The sequence below is a fragment of the Giraffa tippelskirchi genome, chromosome 2 (assembly GCF_054371585.1).
Source record: "Giraffa tippelskirchi isolate mGirTip1 chromosome 2, T2T-mGirTip1v1.2.pri, whole genome shotgun sequence".
NCBI classification, from domain to species: Eukaryota; Metazoa; Chordata; class Mammalia; order Artiodactyla; family Giraffidae; genus Giraffa; species Giraffa tippelskirchi.
In genome coordinates, this window is record NC_137276.1 from 101,955,085 (window position 1) to 101,974,125 (window position 19,041).

At 40.8% G+C, this 19,041-nt stretch overlaps 1 protein-coding gene across 2 annotated transcripts in view; it reads left to right on the forward strand.

Annotated features, from left to right (window-relative positions):
- Window positions 1-19,041, forward strand: part of ACAD11 (acyl-CoA dehydrogenase family member 11) — a 136,742-nt gene that overhangs the window by 114,732 nt on the left and 2,969 nt on the right. The window contains exon 20 of one of the 2 annotated variants that reach the window (XR_014076718.1): window positions 5,985-6,799. The exons of the other annotated variant lie outside the window; for it this stretch is intronic. The gene's annotated coding sequence lies outside the window, so the exon portion shown is untranslated. Of the gene's footprint in view, window positions 1-5,984; window positions 6,800-19,041 lie in introns of those variants that run through there. 2 annotated transcript variants of the gene reach the window in all.

Sequence of the window (19,041 nt, forward strand, 5' to 3'; positions counted from 1 at the left end):
AATTCTGCAAGTTAAAGACACTGATAATATTCCAAAGATTCTGGTTGGTAATAAGTGTGACTTGGAAGATGACAGAGTTGTAAGAAACGAACAGGTCGACATCCAGCAAGAAAATAGAACAACTGTGTGTTCTTTGACTCCTCTGGGAGTGTTTGAGGGTCTCCTGCAGAGGCATGGGTTAGCATTGGCGTGCTGCTGGGACAGGGCTCTGGCCAGGAGCCTCTACCACTAGCTATCTACTTAACATATGGTAATGTGTATGTTTCAATGCTACTCTCTCAATTCATCCCACCCTCCCTTCCCCCACTTTGTCCACAAGTCTGTTCTCTATGTCAGTGTCTCTATTCTTGTCCTGCAAAGAGGTTCATCCATACCATTTTTCTAGATTTCATATATATGTGTTAATACATGATTATTACTTCCCTAGTAGCTCAGATGGTAAAAAATCTGCCTGCAGTATAGGTTCTGTACTGGTTCAATCCCTGGGTCAGGAAGATCCTCTGAAGAAGAGAATGGCAACCCACTCCAGTGTTCTTGTCTAGAGAATTCCAAGGACAGAGGGATTCTCTCACTTAGAAAACTCTCCCCAAGTCCTGTATTCTCAAGGCTTGCTCCCTTCCTGTAAATGTAACATTTTAGGTGTTTTCTCTGTGATCACCCCATCCAAATGTCTTTGCCCTTCTAATATATACACACATATACTCCTTACCCCTTCCTCTGGTTTGGCTTTCTCCTGAGAGTGTCCCGCTTGTAACATACTATGTATCTTTCTTTTTTATTTGGCTTATTATCCCCCTATTTCCCATTAAGAAGTGTGCTTTAGCAGAGAGAGGATTTGTGTGTTTGCCTCAATGCTACACACTTAGCGTCTAAAACAATGCCCAGCCAGTGCGTATTAGATCCTCACTAAACATTTGTTGAATGTGTCAATGGAATTCCTCCAGCTACTGGAGCACAGGGATCCCAGGAAGTTTGCTTTCCTCTCCATCAGGAGTGTGCAGCGCTGGCTCATGTTTACTCATTGGCCATGTGTGTGCTTAGTCACTCAGTCATGTCTGACTCTTTGCGACCCCCTGGACCATAGCCCGCCAGGCTCCTCTGTCCATGGAATTCTCTAGGCAAGAATACTGGAGTGGGTTGCCATGCCCTTCTCCACTCACTGGCCATGCAGAAGCCTAAAAGACCTAAAGCCCTGTTTCTCAATCCTGGCTGAACATCAGAATCCCAGTTTAATGAAGACTCAAGTGCCCCAGCCCAACCCGAATCCAGTGCTGGTGATGGTGACTTCAGGAGTGACTTGAAGGGATTCTGGAGAAACAAGGGCCAAGGATAGAGTCACTCCCTGAAAATCCTGATCAGGTCTGTTTTAGAGTGTCTGGCTGAAAGGAAGAGACTGGCTAATGTGTGCTAAAGGAAATCTGCTAGGCGAGTGTGAAAGCAGAAGACCAAGAAAGCCTGGAGGCTCTTGCCAGGAAAGGCCACAGGGAGGGAGAGCAACTGACCAGCAGAGCTGACCTCCCTGGGCCCCATGCTCCTCAGCTCCACCTCTGCCCCACCCCACCACTCAGGTTCCGAGGAGCCCCTGGCTGGCCAAACTCATTGCAGAGATCACCAGGGCGTGTTCTGCAACAGAGAGAGAAGAGAAATAGCATCTACCACATGTATGGTTTTAAATTGTCTAGTGCCACAGTTCAGTTCAGTCGCTCAGTCGTGTCCGACTGTTTGTGACCCCATGAACAGCAGCACACCAGGCCTCCCTGTCCATCACCAACTCCCGGAGTCCACCCAAACTCATGTCCATTGAGTCGGTGATGCCATCCAACCATCTCATCCTCTGTCATCCCCTTCTCCTCCTGCCCTCAATCTTTCCCAGCATCAGGGTCTTTTTAAATGAGTCAGACCTTTGCATCAGGTGGCCAAAGTATTGGAGTTTCAGCTTCAACATCAGTCCCTCCAATGAACACCCAGGACTGATCTCCTTTAGGATGGACTGGTTGGATCTCCTTGCAGTCCAAGGGACTCTCAAGAGTCTTCTCCAACACTACAGTTCAAAAGCATCAATTCTTCTGCGCTCAGCTTTCTTTATACTCCAACTCTCACATCCATACATGACTAGATTTAAAGAAACATAAAAAATTAGTTTTAACTATATATTTTTTTTAACCTAATATATCCAAATATTGGGGCTTCCCTGGTGGCTCAGCGGTAAAGAATCTGCCTGCAATGCAGGAGATGCCAGAGACACAGGTTCAGTCCCTGGGTCAGGAAGATCTCCTGGAGGAGGGCATGGCAACCCATTCCAGTATTCTTGCCTGGAGAATCCCATGGACAGAAGAGCCTAGTGGACTATAGTTCATGGGGTCTCAGAGTCACACATGACTGAAGTGACTGAGCATATACACACACACACACATCCATATATTATCATTCCAACATGTAATCAATAACAACAATTACCAGTAAGATATTTTTCAGTTTTCCCCCCAAAATCCAAAGTATATTTTACATTTACAACACATCTCAATTTGAAAGCTAATTTTTCAATGCAAATACTTGAACTGTAAAAAGTTAATTGTAGTTTTCATAAAACTTACAGTTGAAAAAATATATTCATATACTTGAATTGTTTCATACACATTTAAAAGTTTTTTAAAAACATCAGTTTTTAAACTCAAAAAAAGTTAATTAAAATGAAATTTAAAAATTAGTTTCTCAGATACATTTCAAGTGCTCAGTAGTCACAAATGGCCAGTGGCTATTGTGCTGGCCAGTATGACCATGAGACACTGACTGACCAGCGCACTAAATGCAGGAAAGGCCTTGGGGCATTAGATATGGAGAACAGATGCTGAGCAGCCAAAAGCAACTGTTGACCACTGTGAGTAAGGGAAGATTGTATTTTTATATCTTCTATGTTTTTGTCTGGTGAAGGAAGGTTAACCCCAGGGCGTTTCCTTTATTTAGAAAAGAAAACAAAACAAACTCATAATGAAAAGGAACTGCTAAGTATTTCTAGTTACAAGGGTCCTGTGGTAAGCCATTCCTAAAGATCATGCCAGAGGAAAATTGGTATCTGTTCAGGGCGGTTAAGGTTTCCAAGTAGGAAAAAAGCTTGGCTCTAATACATAGTAACAGAAGGGTGTAAACTCAGTCTCTTGAGATCACATATTTGATTCATGAGCTAGAGTCCTCCCTGCTTCATAGGAATTAATAATAATCTTGTCACGGAAATGGAGGCAACACTTTTAATAAAATTCAAAATTGTTATCATCAGCTATTTCTCTCCCAACCGATCCTCTACAAATTGTTCATGATGAGGTTTTTGGCTTCAGGAGAGACGATCCCCAAATGGTCTACTTGCTGCATTTCATTCTGCTTAGTCCATTATAACTCCTATATCTGTCTAAAGGAACTTTCTATTACTAAGGGACTAAGCCATGAATGAGGCTGGAGGCATGACCCTCACATCAGGTAGAGATACTTGGTGCTTCCTTCTCAAAGCGCTGACTGCACGAGTCTGCATCCTCAGCCAGCTCTCACAGGTAATCACATGGCAGATCCACCAAGACCTGTGGACCTCTGCCCCCTTTGCTTGAAGTTAGATTTAAATTCTAAATCCATTTGAAACCTTTCTGCAAGAAGTCTCTTGCCAACCCATCAAGACAGCTACACTAAATCCCAAAGGAGTAAATAATTTAACAGGCAAACCCATAATATGTTGCGATCCTCACATACTAAGCTAATGGAGATTTTTTTTGTTCTTTTAAACCTTTCTTCTAGGGTTAGAAATCTCTCAGCTGGAATTCCATCACCTCCACTAGGTTTGTTTGTAGTAATGCTTCCTAAGGTCCACTTGTCTTTACATTCCAGAATGTCTGGTTCTAGGTGAGTGACCACACCACTGTGGTTACACGGGTCATTAAGAGCTTTTTTGTACAGGTCCTTTGTGTATTCTTGCACAGTTCTTTTGTGTATTCTTGCTACCTCTTCTTAATCTCTTCTGCTTCTGGTAGGTCCTTGCCATTTCTGTCTGTTATTGTGCCCATCTTTGCATAAAATGTTCCCTTGGTATCTCTAATTTTCTTGAAGAGATCTCTAGTCTTTCCCATTCTGTTGTTTTCCTCTATTTCTTTGCATTGTTCACTTAAGAAGGCTTTCTTATCTCTCCTTGTTCTCGGGAACTCAGCATTCAGTTGGGTGTATCTTTCTCTTTGCCTTTTGTTTCTCTTCTTTTCTCAGCTATTTGTAAGCCCTTCTCAGACAACCACTTTGCCTTCTTGCATTTCTTTTTCTTGGGGATGGTTTCAGTCACCACCTCCTTTAGTCACTGCCTCCTATACAATGTTATGAACCTCCATCTATAGTTCTTCAGGCACTCTGTCTACCAGATCTAGTACCTTGAATCATATACATCACCTCACTGTATAATCATAAGGGATTTGATTTAGGTCATACCTGAGTGGCCTAGTGGTTTTCCCTACTTTCTTCAATTTGAGCTTGAATTTTGCAATAAGGAGCTGATGATCTGAGCCACAATCAGCTCCTGGTCTTATTTTTGCTGACTGTATAGAGCTTCTCCATCTTCAGCTGCAAAAATTACAATCAGTCTGATTTTGGAATTGACCATCTGGTGATGTCCTTGTGTAGAGTCATCTCTTGTGTTGTTGGAAGAGGGTGTTTGCTGTGAACAGTGTGTTCTCTTGGCAAAACTCTGTTAGTCTTTGCCTTGCTTCATTTTCTACTCCAAAGCCAAACTTGGCTGTTACTCCAAGTATCTCTTGACTTCCTACTTTTGCATTCTAATTCCCTATGATGAAAAGGACATCTTTTTCTGGTCTTAGTTCTAGGAGGTCTTGTAGGTCTTCACAGCATCGTTCAACTTCAGCTTCTTCAGCATTATGGTTGGGGCATAGACTCAGATTACTGTGATATTGAAAGGTTTGCTTTGGAAATGAATGGAAATCATTCTGTTGTTTTTGAGACTGTGCCCAAGTGCTGTATGTCAGACTCTTCTATTGACTATGAGGTCTACTCCTTTCCTTCTAAAGGATTCTTGCCCACAGTATAATGGCCATATGAATTAAACTCACCCATTGCCATCCATTTTAGTTCACTGATTCCCAAAATGTTGATCGATGTTCACTCTTGCCATCTCCTGTTTGACCACATCCAATTTACCTTGACTCATGGACCTAACATTCCTGGTTCCTATGTTGTATTGTTCTTTACAGCATGGGACTTTACTTTCACCACCAGACACATCCACAACTGGGCATAATTTCCACTTTGGCTCTGCCTCTTCATTCTTTCTGGAGCTATTTCTCTGCTCTTCCCCAGTATCATATTGGACACCTACCAACCTGGGAGCTCATCTTTAAGTGTCATATCTCTTTGCCTTTTCATATTGTCAATGGGGTCCTCAAGGCAAGAATACTAAAGTAGTTTGCCATTTCCTTCTCCAGTGGACCACATTTGTCAGGCCCTGACTAGTAGGGATCTGCCCTTCAGTAGCTCCACATAGCTGGATGACATGCTCGGCACCCTGGTTATCCCACTGCTGGCCCTTGTTGAGTGTGTAAACCTTCACTGGCCAATGGATATTGGCTCTTGGATGTGGTGCTGGAGAAGACTACTCCTGAGAGTCCCTTGGACAGCAAGGAAATCAAACCAATCAATCCTAAAGGAAATCAACCCTGAATATACATTGGAAGGACTGATGCTGAAGCTCCAATACTTTGGCAACCTGATAGGAAGAGCCAACTCATTGGAAAAGACCCTGATGCTGGGAAAGATTGAGGGCAAGAGGAGAAGGGGGTGACAGGATGAGAAGGTTGGATGGTATCACTGACTGAATGCACATGAGTTTGAGCAAACTCCAGGAGATTGTGAAGGACAGGGAAGCCTGACGTGCTGCAGTTCATGGGGTCACAAAGAGTCAGATGCTACTGAGTGACTGAACAACAGCAACAAACTTTCTTTTGCAGACAAAGTTTGAAAAGCCATCCAGAAGAAGAGAGGCAGAAGCCACCAGTTACAGAAACTTGACCATTTTTCTCCAAGTGGAGCACAAGTGCTGAGGGACTTAAAATAGTTTCTTCCTATTCAGTGTTGCTGCCTCATGATTCTTTAAAGTTTTAAATCATAAAGACTTTGTATTTATATCGAGATGAAGCAACATGACCCTAGACCAACTGGAAGTGACAGAACACCAGATTAACTTTAGAGCTGAGGAGGAAAAGACCTCAGTCCCAAGCAATTCACCCAGTCCATCTGAGTGCCCACGGGGGACACACTTGCCCACAGACTTGGATTGTCCTGGCCCTCAGGAGGTCTTTCAGCCAGTTGACAACTCCTTTAACCTAAAACCCCCACCTATTTATACTAGAAAGTGCCAGGTTTTCATCAATCACATGATCTTGAGAAAATAAACTGGTACTTACATGGAAAATATTTTTCAAATTTCTAAGATCCCATTTCCACTGCAGAAAGTTGAGCATGGTGAACAAAATGAGTCTGAAGCAACTTTGGCTGAAGGATCTAGAAGCAAGAAGCAAAAGAGGATCAGAGATGGGATTTATCCTCATTTGGGACCTCCAGCCCCAACCCCAAATCTCAGGGGGTCAAATTCTGAGCAGCTGGCATTGTTGAAAATACCTAGAAGTCAGAGGAGACTGTCCTAAACAGCAATCTGTAATTTTGTGAACAGCCCATGCCGTTTACAGCACTGAGCAGCACTGGCTCAGACACAGCCCAGGGTTCTATTAATGCCAATTGGTAAAAGTTTGCCATTAACTATCAATTGTATATTGTTAATTTATTTTTTTGTTTTTTATTGAGAAAAACTGATTTATACAAGCACAGTTCAATTCATTCACCAAATACTTAGTGAATTCCTACTATGTTCTAAGTATAATACTAAATTCTGGGGGATCTAAGATGGATAAGACAGACATGATCCCTGAACTCACAAAACGTACTTCCTGTGGGGAGATGGTCAGGTAAATACAAGGCTTTCATTAACAGAGTCCACGATATCAGGGAGGTCATGGGAGGCTCCCAGACCTGAAGAACAGTGCTATGAGACGAACAGTGCTGTGAGAAAGTTTGGAGGAAAAGGTTGGCAAATTCTGGAAACTGAGCCGTTCACTATTTGGGGGATGATACACTGATAGCAGGAGAGAAGCTGCCAGAGAAAGAAGGGGTTGGAACATGAAGGGCCCTGGGGCCAAAGACAAGCCACTGGACTCGGTCCCGAGAGCAGTGAGGAGTCAAGGAAGTGAACGTGGGATTAAAAAGGTCATACTTGGTTTTAGAACTATTGCTCCATGAAATATGGTTTAGACTCAGACAGTGTTAGAAGTCAGACACCAAGTAGTATCCTACTGCACTGAACTAAGGCAACATGTTGGAAGGTTTCACAGTGGGGAGACAGACTGGAGATGGATGCTGGAGATATTTAAGGTGTAGAAGAAATAAAATCTAGTCAATTAAAAGTGATGTTGTAAGAGAGGCCAAAATCAAGGATGATGCTCATGGCATGGCGTGGCAACTGGCCAGGAATAGAAGGTTAACTCTTTTACTTAGTGGATTTTATTTGTTTTAGTTTTCACTTTAAACATTTGATGGGACTGAGATATACATGCATGTAAGTAAATAAGGTGGGGCCACTCTATGGATCCTTTCTTATACAGGGTGGGATCTATATGAAGGTAGCCAGTTGCCTCATTAATCCATTTCTCCTCTCTCACCCACATACACACACATGCCTAGGGGAAAGGGCATCTTTATCACACGCTATTTATCATGTACTTGGACTGATAGTTTGACTGTTTGCTTCTGTTGACCTTTTATGTTTACAGTGCCTATGCCAAGTTTCAATCTTCTGTAGCTTTTTAATATATTTTAAAAACTGGTTGAACACAAAGATAAACTCAAAATAGATTAAAGACCTAAGTGCAAGACCAGAAACTATAAAACTCTTAGAGGAAAACATAGGCAGAACATGTGTTCAGTTCAGTTCAGTTCAGTCACTCAGTCGGGTCTGACTCTTTTCCACCCCATGAATTGCAGCACACCAGGCCTCCCTGTCCATCACCAACTCCCGGAGTTTACCCAAACACATGTCCATCGAGTCAGTGATGCCATCCAACCATCTCATCCTCTGTCGTCCCCTTCTCCTCCTGCCCCCAATCCTTCCCAGCATTAGGGTCTTTTCCAATGAGTCAACTCTTTGCATGAGGTGGCCAAAGTATTGGAGTTTCAGCTTCAACATCAGTCCTTCCAATGAACACCCAGGACTGAACTCCTTTAGGATGGATTGATCGGATCTCCTTGCAGTCCAAGGGACTCTCAAGAGTCTTCTCCAACACCACAGTTCAAAAGCATCAATTCTGCGGTGCTCAGCTTTATTCACCGTCCAACTCTCACATCCATACATGACCACTGGAAAAAACATAGCCTTGACTAGACAGACTTTTGTTGGCAAAGTAATGTCTCTGCTTTTAAATATGCTATCTAGGTTGGCCATAACCTTCCTTCCAAGGAGTAAGCTTCTTTTAATTTCATGGCTGCAATCACCATCAGCCAAAGTCAAATAAAGTCTGACACTGTTTCCACTGTTTCCCCATCTATTTCCCATGGAGTGATGGGACCAGATGCCATGATCTTAGTTTTCTGAATGTTGAGCTTTAAGCCAACTTTTTCACTCTCTTCTTTCACTTTCATCAAGAGGCTCTTTAGTTCTTCTTCACTTTCTGCCATAAGGGTGGTATCATCTGCATATCTGAGGTTATTGATATTTCTCCCGGCAATCTTGATTCCAGCTTGTGTTTCTTCCAGCCCACTGTTTCTCATGATGTACTCTGCATATAAGTTAAATAAGCAGGGTGACAATGTACAGCCTTGACGGACTCCTTTTCCTATTTGGAACCAGTCTGTTGTTCCATGTCCAGTTCTAACTGTTGCTTCCTGACCTGTATACAGGTTTCTCAGGAGACAGGTCAGATGGTCTGGTATTCCCTTCTCTTTCAGAATTTTCCACAGTTTATTGTGATCCACACAGTCAAAGGCTTTGGCATAGTCAATAAAGCAGAAATAGATGTTTTTCTGGAACTCTCTTGCTTTTTCGATGATCCAGCGGATATTGGCAATTTGATCTCTGGTTCCTCTGCCTTTTCTAAAACCAGCTTGAACATCTGGAAGTTCACGGTTCACGTATTGCTGAAGTCTGGCTTGGAGAATTTTGAGCATTACTTTACTAGCACGTGAGATGAGTGCAGTTGTGCAGTAGTTTGAGCATTCTTTGGCATTGCCTTTCTTTGGGATTGGGATGAAAACTCACCTTTTCCAGTCCTGTGGCCACTGCTGAGTTTTCCAAATTTGCTGGCATATCGAGTGCAGCACTTTCACATGTATTGACATAAATCAAAGCAAGATCCTCTGTGACCCACCTCCTAGAGTAAGGGAAATAAAAACAAAAGTAAACAAGTGGGACCTGATTAAACTTAAAAGCTTTCACACAGCAAAGGAAACTATAAGCAAGGTGAAAAGACAACCCTCAGAATGGGAGAAAATAATAGCAAATGAAACAACAGACAAAGGATTAATTTCCAAAATATACAAGCAGATCATACAACTCAATACCAGAAAAACAAACAACCCAATCAAAAAGTGGGAAAAAGACCTAAAGAGACATTTCTCCAAAGAAGACATGCAGATGGCTAACAAACACATGAAAAGATGCTCAACATCGCTCATTCTTAGAGAAATGCAAATCAAAACTACAATGAGATATTACCACATACCAGTCAGAATGGCCATCATCAAGAAGTCTACAAACAATAAATGCTGAAGAGGGTGTAGAGAAAAGGGAACACTCTTGCACTGTTGGTGGGAATGTAAACTGATACAGCCACTATGGAAGATGGTATGGAGATTCCTTAAAAAATTAGGAATAAAACCACCATATGACCCAGCAATCTCGCTCCTAGGAATATACCCTGAGGAAACCAAAATTGAAAAAGACACCTGCATCCCACTGTTTACTGCAGCAGTATTTACAATAACTGGAACATGGAAGCAACCTAGTTGTCCATCAACAGATGAATGGATAAAGAAGTTGTGGTACATATACACCATGGAATATTACTCAGCCATAAAAAGGAATGCATTTGAGTCAGTTCTAATGAGGTGGATGAACCTAGAACCTATTATATAGAGTGAAGTGAATCAGAAAGAGAAAGATAAATATCATATTCTCACACATATATATGGAACCTAGAAAAATGGTACTGAAAAATTTATTTACAGGGCAGCAATGGAGAAACAGATAAAGAGAATAGACTTATGGACATGGGGAGTGGGGAGGAGAGGGTGAGATGTATGGAAAGAGTAACATGGAAACTTACATTACCATATGTAAAATAGATAGCCAACGGGAATTTGCTGTATGGCTCAGGAAACTCAAACAGGGGCTCTGTATCAACCTAGAGGTGTGGGATGGGGAGGGAGATGGGAGGGAGGTTCAAAAGTGAGGGAATATATGTATACCTATGGCTGACACATGCTGAGGTTTGACAGAAAACAGCAAAATTCTGTAAAGCAGTTATCCTTCAATAAAAAATAATAAATTGAAAAAAACTAGTTGAGTAATTCATTATCCAGTTTCTTTCTAATATTTCTGTAATATTCTTACAAATGAGCCATAAAATCATTTGTTGTGGTTTTGATTGAGATCGTGTTAAGTTTACTTTAGGGACAACTTATATCTCTACAATATTGAATCATCCTACCCAGGAATAAGACATGGCTGTCCATTCAACAATTCATCTGTGTCGCTCAGTAGAGGGCTAGTCATCATAGAAAACTTTCACATTCCATATTAAAGTTATTCCTAAATGTTTTCTTCCTTTTGTTGTGGATAATATTTTGTCTATTGTATTTCCTATATAGTTTGTATGCAAAAAAACTTTACCTTTTCTTAAAAAAAAAATTGAAGTATAGTTGCTTTACAGTGTTGCATGTTTCTGCTGTATAGAAAATTTATTCAGTTATACATATATATATATATTCTTTTTCATATTCTTTTCCAATATAGTTCATTATAAGACATTGAATATAGTTCCCTGTATTATAAAGTAGGTCCCTGTGGATTATCTGTTTTACAGATAGCAGTATGTATATGTTAATTCAAAATTCCTAATTTATTCCTCCCAGGCCCTTTCCCCTTCAGCAACCATATGTTTGTTTCTTGTGTCTGTGAGTCTGTTTCTGTTTTGTAAATAAGTTTATTTATATCATATTTTAGATTCAATGTGTAAGTGATATCATATGATGTTTGTCTTTCTCTGACTTACTTCACTTATTGTGATAACCTCTAGATCCAACCATGTTGCTGCAAATGGTATCATTTCATTCTTTTATATGGATGAGTAGTATTCCATTTTATGCATGTACCACATTTCTTTATCTATTCATCTGTTCATGGACATTTGTACCCCTTTTAAAGATTTCACATGTAAGTGATATCATATTTGTCTTTCTCTGACTTACTTCACTCAGTATGACAATCTCTGTATCCATCTACGTTGCTGCAAATGGCATTATTCCATTTTTAACAGCTGTGTAATATTCCACTGTATATACATACCACATCGTCTTTATCCATTCCTCTGTTGATGAATATTTAGGATATTTATGTCTTGACTATTTTAAACAGTGCTGCTATGAACAATGGGGTGCATGTATCTTTCCAAACTAGTTTTCTCTGGATATATGCCCAGGAGTGGGATTGCTGGATCATATAGTAGTTTCATTTTTTTTTTTTTTTTTAAGAATCTTCATACTGTTCTCCATAGTGGCTGCACCAATTTACATTCCCAGCAACAGTGTAGGAGGGTTCCCTTTTCTCTACACATTCTCCATCCAGCATTTATTGTTTATAGACTTTCTGATGAACAGTGTGAGGTGGTACCTCACTGTGGTTTTGATTTGCATTTCTCTAGTAATTAGAAATGTGAGGCATCTTTTCAAGTGTCTATTTGTCATAAGGATGCCTTCTTTGGAGAAGTATCTATTAGGCTTTCTGCCATTTTTTTCATGCTGTTATTTCTTTGATATTGAGTTGTATGAACTGTTTGTATATTTTGCAGATTAATTCCTTGTTGGTTGCATCATTTGCAAATATTTTCTCCCATTCTGCAAGTTGTCTTTTTGTTTTGCTTATGGTTTCCTTTGGTGTGCAACAGCTTATAACTTTGTTTCATTTGTTTATTTTTGCTTTTATTTCTATTGCCTTAGGAGACTGACCTAGTTATGTTAGAGAACGTTTTGCCTATGTTCTCTTCTAGGAGTTTTATGGTGTCATGTATTATATTTAATTCTTTAAGATATTTTGAATTCATTTTTTTGTATCATGTGAAACTTCATTCAAACTTCACTAACTTACATGACGCTGTCCAACTTTCTCAATACCACTTGCCAAAGAGATTGTTATTTTTCTCTATTGTATATTCTTGCTTCCTGTGTCAAAGATTAATTGACTGGACTCTCTAGTCTGTTCCATTGATCCTTATGTCTGTTTTGGTGCCAATACCACATTGTTTTGATTACTGCAGCTTTGTAATATTATCTGAAGTCTGGGAGTGTTTTGCCTTCAGCTTTGCTCTTTTTCTTCAGGATTGTTTTGTCAATTCTGGGTCATTTGTGTTTCCATATAAATTTTGGGATTATTTGCTGTAGTTCTTTGAAAAACCTCCTAGGTAATTTGATAGGGATCACATTAAATCTGTAGATTGCTTTGAGTAACAATTAATTTTAACAATATTAATTCTTCCAATCTAAGAGCATGAGATATATTTCTATGCTTTCCATAAAAAAGTTTCTTTCTAAAGTTTTTGTTTTACTGATTTTTAGTCTCTCAATATGTATTGACTTTTTAAATTTAGCTTTTTTTTTTTAATAAAAAATGTACATCTGAATTCAACAGTTCAAAGCTAGTTATAAAAAACATCAGTGGTTCATCCTCCCACCCTTTCAACATGCTAACTTCCCATTCCCACAGGCAAACATGTAAAATTTATAAGCTAATTGATAAGTGTGACTACCTACTTCTAAATATGCAAGTATGCTGCTACTCATCTCCCAGTTTTTACTCTTACAAAATTTCAAACCTTCAGAAAAATTTCAGGGAGAGTAAAATGAACACCTGAATATTCTTATCTAGATTCACGTTTCTTTCTCTCTTGTCGCCTTCTCTCTCGCTCTCTGTGGTATTTGACAATTAGTTGCAGACATCATGTCATCCCTAATACAATGACCACACTTGGAGAATTTGACTTGGAAAATACTACTATTCAAATGCATGCTCAGTTGCTCAGTTGTGTCCAACTCTTTGCAAGCTTATGGACTGTAGCCCACCAGGCTCTTGTCCATGGGATTTTCCATGCAAGAATACTGGAGTAGGTGATTTCCTCCTCCAGGGCATCTTCCTAACTCAGGGATCAAACCTATGTATCCTGCATTGGCAAGAGGATTCTTTACTACTGAGCCACCTAAGAATCCACTTATATTGCTACCTTTTTTTTATATTGCCACTTATATTGCTACTTTTTTTTTTCTAGTTTTAGCTATTACTGAGTGGTCATTCATCTTCTCCCTCCACCAAACTTACATTCCCTCACATATATCTTTCCTGTTTTTCCATTCTCCCAATATACTCATATTGGCATTATAATTAAGTACCACTCAGAATCTTATGGGTCATATGTACAATGTTTATTTTTCTTTCCGACTCTCCTAAATTCCTCAGATACATCAACCTCCTTCCTCTTTCTATGTTCAAACACACAGGTTGTCTATCAGTTTCATCTTCCTGAAGAATTTGTTCCCCAAACCTCTGACCTGCGTTGGCCTGGTCCAGTCTGGTCATGCTCTAAGTCAGCTACAAACTGTTACCCTACTTTGGGATCTCCTTTCACCACCATTTGGAGAATTCCTTCTTCCTTTCTTGGTCACCCTACTTTGATGGAAAACATCCTTCAGTAGCTTCTCACAAAACATTCATGAGAGGTAAATCTGAGACCTTATTTGGAAATGTCTTAATTTACACCGCCCCCCCCCCAACACACTTAACTGGTAGTGTGGCTGGATCTACAATCCTCAACTGGGACATCATTTTCCCCTAGCTTTTGAAGGCATCACCTCCTTGTCTTCTAACATTCAGGGTTATTGTGAAATCCAGTGTTATCCTGATTCTTGTTCCTTTCTGAGAAATGGTCTCCCCTTCTCCTGCCACACCCTGAAAGCTTATAGAAACTTCCTGTTTCCATGCTGTAAGATTTCACAATGGCGTGAATGTGTCAGGGTTTATTTCCGTCCACTAGGTTGGGCACTGGGAAATTTGACTTTCTGAGTATGTTTTCTGCTCATCTTAGCTCACGCTGTTATAACAACACAACATATACTGGGTGACTTAAACATTATTTCTCACAGTTATGGAAGCTGGAAGTCCAAAATCAAGGCACAAGCAGATTCCATATCTGCTGAGGGCTGTTTCTGGTTTTCAAATACTGCTTTCTCATTATGTTCTCATATGGCAGGAAAAATCTCAAAAAGAGGTCTCTAGGGTCCCTTTATAGAGTGCTTAATCTCATTCATGAGAACTCCACTCTAATTCCATTATCTTGAAGCTTAGGATTTCAACATATGAATCAGGTTGGGGGTGCAAAAATTCAGTCCATAATATCTCCCTTAAAAAAGTAGCATCTCTTTCAGGATCTAGAATTTTTGGATAATGAGCCTTCTAGACTGGGCCTCTTGTTTAACTTTCATCTCGTTTTTCCATCTTCATCTTTTTACTCTACTTCTTAAGGAAATTTCCTCAACTTTATCTCTCAGTGTCTTTCATTGTTTTTCATTTCTGCTATTTTAATTTTTTTTTAATTTCTAAGACCTGGTTTTAATTCTCTGAAAAAGTATTTTTTTGAAGTGGCATCCTGTTGTTCTGTGGATGCAATGTTTATCTCTGTGGTTATTAACCAACAATAGCTTTCTTCTCCAATGTTTTCTTCTTCCTTCTTTGTCCATTTTCTCCAAATTGCCTTTTTTTTCTTTCCAGTTTTGGCCTCTTCCATGCTTCTACTCTCCTGCCTAGAGGTGTACATTTGTCAGTATTCAATGTAATGAGGTCTGACTTCAAACGTTTTCCACCACACCAAGTTACTCTAGGACACTCTCAATCATATGAAGAGTGTGGTATCATCCAGCTCTGTAGCAAATGATAGTTTTCTGCTCTAAACTCAAGAGGTCCATAAATATCCTGAACTCACCTTGCTTATTTTAGGGCTGATGAGATAGTCTGCCCACCTCTTGCATTTAAAGTCAGAGAATATTATCTATTTCCTGTCTTGGAATGCTGGGACACTAGGTAAGTGTATACCAGGGGCTGTTTGGAGTCCTGTAAAATATTAGTGTGAGCGTACGGCCTGAGTTTAAATTTCTAAATTTATGCACAACCAAATATTTGTAGAATTACTTCCATATGACCTTTATTTGAAGATAAATGACTCATTTCTCCAGTGACTCAAGCTTCATAAACTTTTCCCTGAAATAGAGGTTGAGAACATGGAGTTCCTCTTCTGCTCACAGACACTGTCACATTTGATGGTGCCAGGGAATGAGGCAAATATTCCTCACAGACATAGGATTTATGTATATAATCACTGAAAAGTGTCAAAAAGTGACACACAGTAACCAGATAATCATGTTATAGAAGCCATACACTTTTTCAATGTTAAAAAATGGAGGCATAAACATGAATTCTTCTTTGTATATATAACTGAAACTTTCCATTAACAGTTTTGGGCCTCTATCTGCTCTTATGTCATTTCCCTAAGTTGGAGCTTTGTAAAAACGGTGGAAACATAGACATCTTTTGTAAGCCAGATGGAAAAACAAACTTTTTAAACTGGTCATCCTACTTCCTGAATGTGTGGAGCCCTGGAGCCCACAGTAACCTGGTCCCACTGTTTACTCCCTAAATTTGAAAATTATGGAGAATGTAGACATGAAGTTCTTTCCTCTAAATGCTAGATGACATATTAGACAACATATGCAGTAAACATTAGCAGGATGAAAGTGCTGATGAGGAGGAGAGTCCTGGATGTTCCCAGTGGAGGATAGAGTCTGATTTATGAAATAAAGCCCAGTTATTAACAAATAACAAGAAACAAGATCAGAATTCTTAGAGGTGATTTAGCACTGGGGTTAGAGAGGGACTGACTTCTCTGGTATATTTAAAAATATGTACCTTCATACATCTTTGCATAGACGGCTTATATTATCTTTTGGGTGCTCAGTTGCATCTGACGCTTGGCGACTCCATGGACTGTAGCCCACCAAGCTCCTCTGTCCATGGGATTTTACAGTCAAGAATACTGGAGTGGGTTGCCATTTCTTCATCCAGGGGATGTTCCCAACCCAGGGATCGAACCCATGTCTCTTGTGTCTCCTGAACTGGCAGGTGGATTCTTTACCACTAGCGCCATCTGGGAAGCTCTATATTATCTTTTATGAGATACTTATTAACTGAAAGTATTAAATGAAATATTAACTGACCAGACCAACCTAGGCATTTTAGAGAAGAAATTGATGACCAACATCAGATTCTGCCTGGTAAGCCAGTGTTCTCTCTTCTCACACCATCTCACTGTCTAGGAGGCTGACACCATCTCACTGTCTAGGAGGCTGGCACCATCAAGGAGGTGTTAGGTGTTTACGTCTGTTATCTCTGATCTACAGAACAGAGAGAGGTGTTACTGATCTCCATTTAAAGATGAGCAGTCACTAGGTAAGGGCTAGAATCACAGCCTGGATGGCCCCAACTCCAGGGCCTATGCTGATTCCAAGATAACTTGCTGCCTCTCTCTTGCTCTCAATTAAACAGATTGGGTGACACAAGACCACAGTAAGACAGAGAATTCAACACCTAGGTCCTAGGGCATCCAGTAGTGATTCTGATATAACCTGGATACTCAAATTTTAACACATACTTTAAAAAACCAACAAAACAGCAAACACATACTTGGTCCCAGGAGCCACCAGTTACCTCCTTATTAAAACCCAATGTCCATTCCAAATTCCAGTGTGTGCTGCAGACCAGCCTTAGCAGTTTGCCTTCCCAACTTCATGACGGGCTGTCAGTTCTTTACAAAGGTACTTAAGCTGAATCTATACCAGGTGCAATGGCACCCCACTCCAGTACTCTTGCCTGGAAAATCCCATGGATGGAGGAGCCGGGTAGGCTGCAGTCCATGGGGTTGCTAAGAGTTGGACACGGCTGAGCGATTTCACTTTCACTTTTCACTTTCATGCATTTGAGAAGGAAATGGCAACCCACTCTAGTGTTCTTGCCTGGAGAATCCCAGGGACGGGGGAGCCTGGTGGGCTGCCGTCTATGGGGTCGCACAGAGTCGGACACAACTAAAGTGACTTAGCATTAGCATTAGCATACCAGGTGCAATCAGTGCTCAGGTGGCTCTTATTCTGATAAGCTCTTGTCCTGCTAATCTATGAGCAAAATTTTCCTCTCCTTTCTGCTACTGCTCCTCCAGCCAGCACCAGTGCATCAGTCAGCTCAGACTGCCGTAACAAAATACCATGCTAGGTGGCTTAAACAACAGACATTTATTTCTCACAGTTCTGGAGGCTGGGAAGTCTGAGATCAAGGTTCTGGCAAGGTAGGTTTCATCTGAGGCCTCTTCTTGGCTTATAAGCAGCCACCATCTCGCTGTATGCGCACATGACTATTTTGTTTGCACACAGGGAGAGAGAGCAAGCTCTCTGGTGTCTCTTCTAATATGGGGGCAATAATCCCATCATCAGGGCTACACCCTCATGACTGCATCTAACCCTAATCACTTGCTGAAGACTACTTCCAAATACACTGGGGCTTTGGGATTCAACATGAGTTTGTGGGGTGAGGAACAAACATTCAGTTCGTAACAATGGCTTCTGGGAAGTCTTCTTTCCTCTCTTCATAAAAGCAGCATGAGCACACCTGATGGTAAAACTACCCCATACTGCAACAGGAGTTCAGTCACTTAAAAATACAAGTGATTTACCAATTAAGTCATTAGACAGAAAGCACATTCATCCAACTCCTTGTAACCACCATTTTTGATTTCATTTTAAGGGAACTGAAACTCTTGTGTCAAATCTAATCTGTAGGTACTCTTTGTATGTCCCATTTGGTTTTAAAAACTTTGAATGGGTTGCCCAGATTTTAAAGACCAACTTCACACTGAAATCGGGATTTGAGTCAGCACCATGACTGTTCTGCCCTCAGGTGGGCCCAGTGGAGCCGAGCAGAGGCTGCTCTCTGATCAGCACGACTGCCATCTCTCTGTACCCACCCACTGGGCCTTTGCAGGCCGAGGTTTTTCTGGTCTTTTCATACAGAAATGCAAATGAGAGGCTGGTTGCTGTTGTCCAGGCAGCCCTGCCTGCTAGACGTCAGTTTCCCAAGGAATTCAGGACTCTCTAGCTACAGCCCATGGGGTCGCTAAGAGTCGGACACGACTGAGCAACTTCACTTTCACTTTTCCCTTTCATGCACTGGAGAAGGAAATGGCAACCCACTCCAGTATTCTTGCCTGGAGAATCCCAGGGATGGCAGAGCCTGGTGGGCTGCCGTCTATGGGGTCGCACAGAGTCGGACACGACTGAAGTGATTTAGCAGCAGCAGCAGCAGCTTTTTCTAATCCACGGACTCCAAACTGAATTCTACATTTCATTTACAAAGAGACTCATTTGACTGTGTAAACAGTTTGTGTTTGTTTTAGGACAGAACTCTTCCTTCAACTTGGTTGTCAGGCATGCTTCTCAATTTGGAAGTGAATTTAAGTCATTCTTGCCTCTTGGACCTTATCTACTGGTAAACAGGCAGCAGATCAAGGGAAAAGATGTTTCAGTGTGTAGGAAACAGATGGTCTTGCTGACCAAAGATTATGGCATCTCTATGATTCTTCAGCCAAGATAACGACT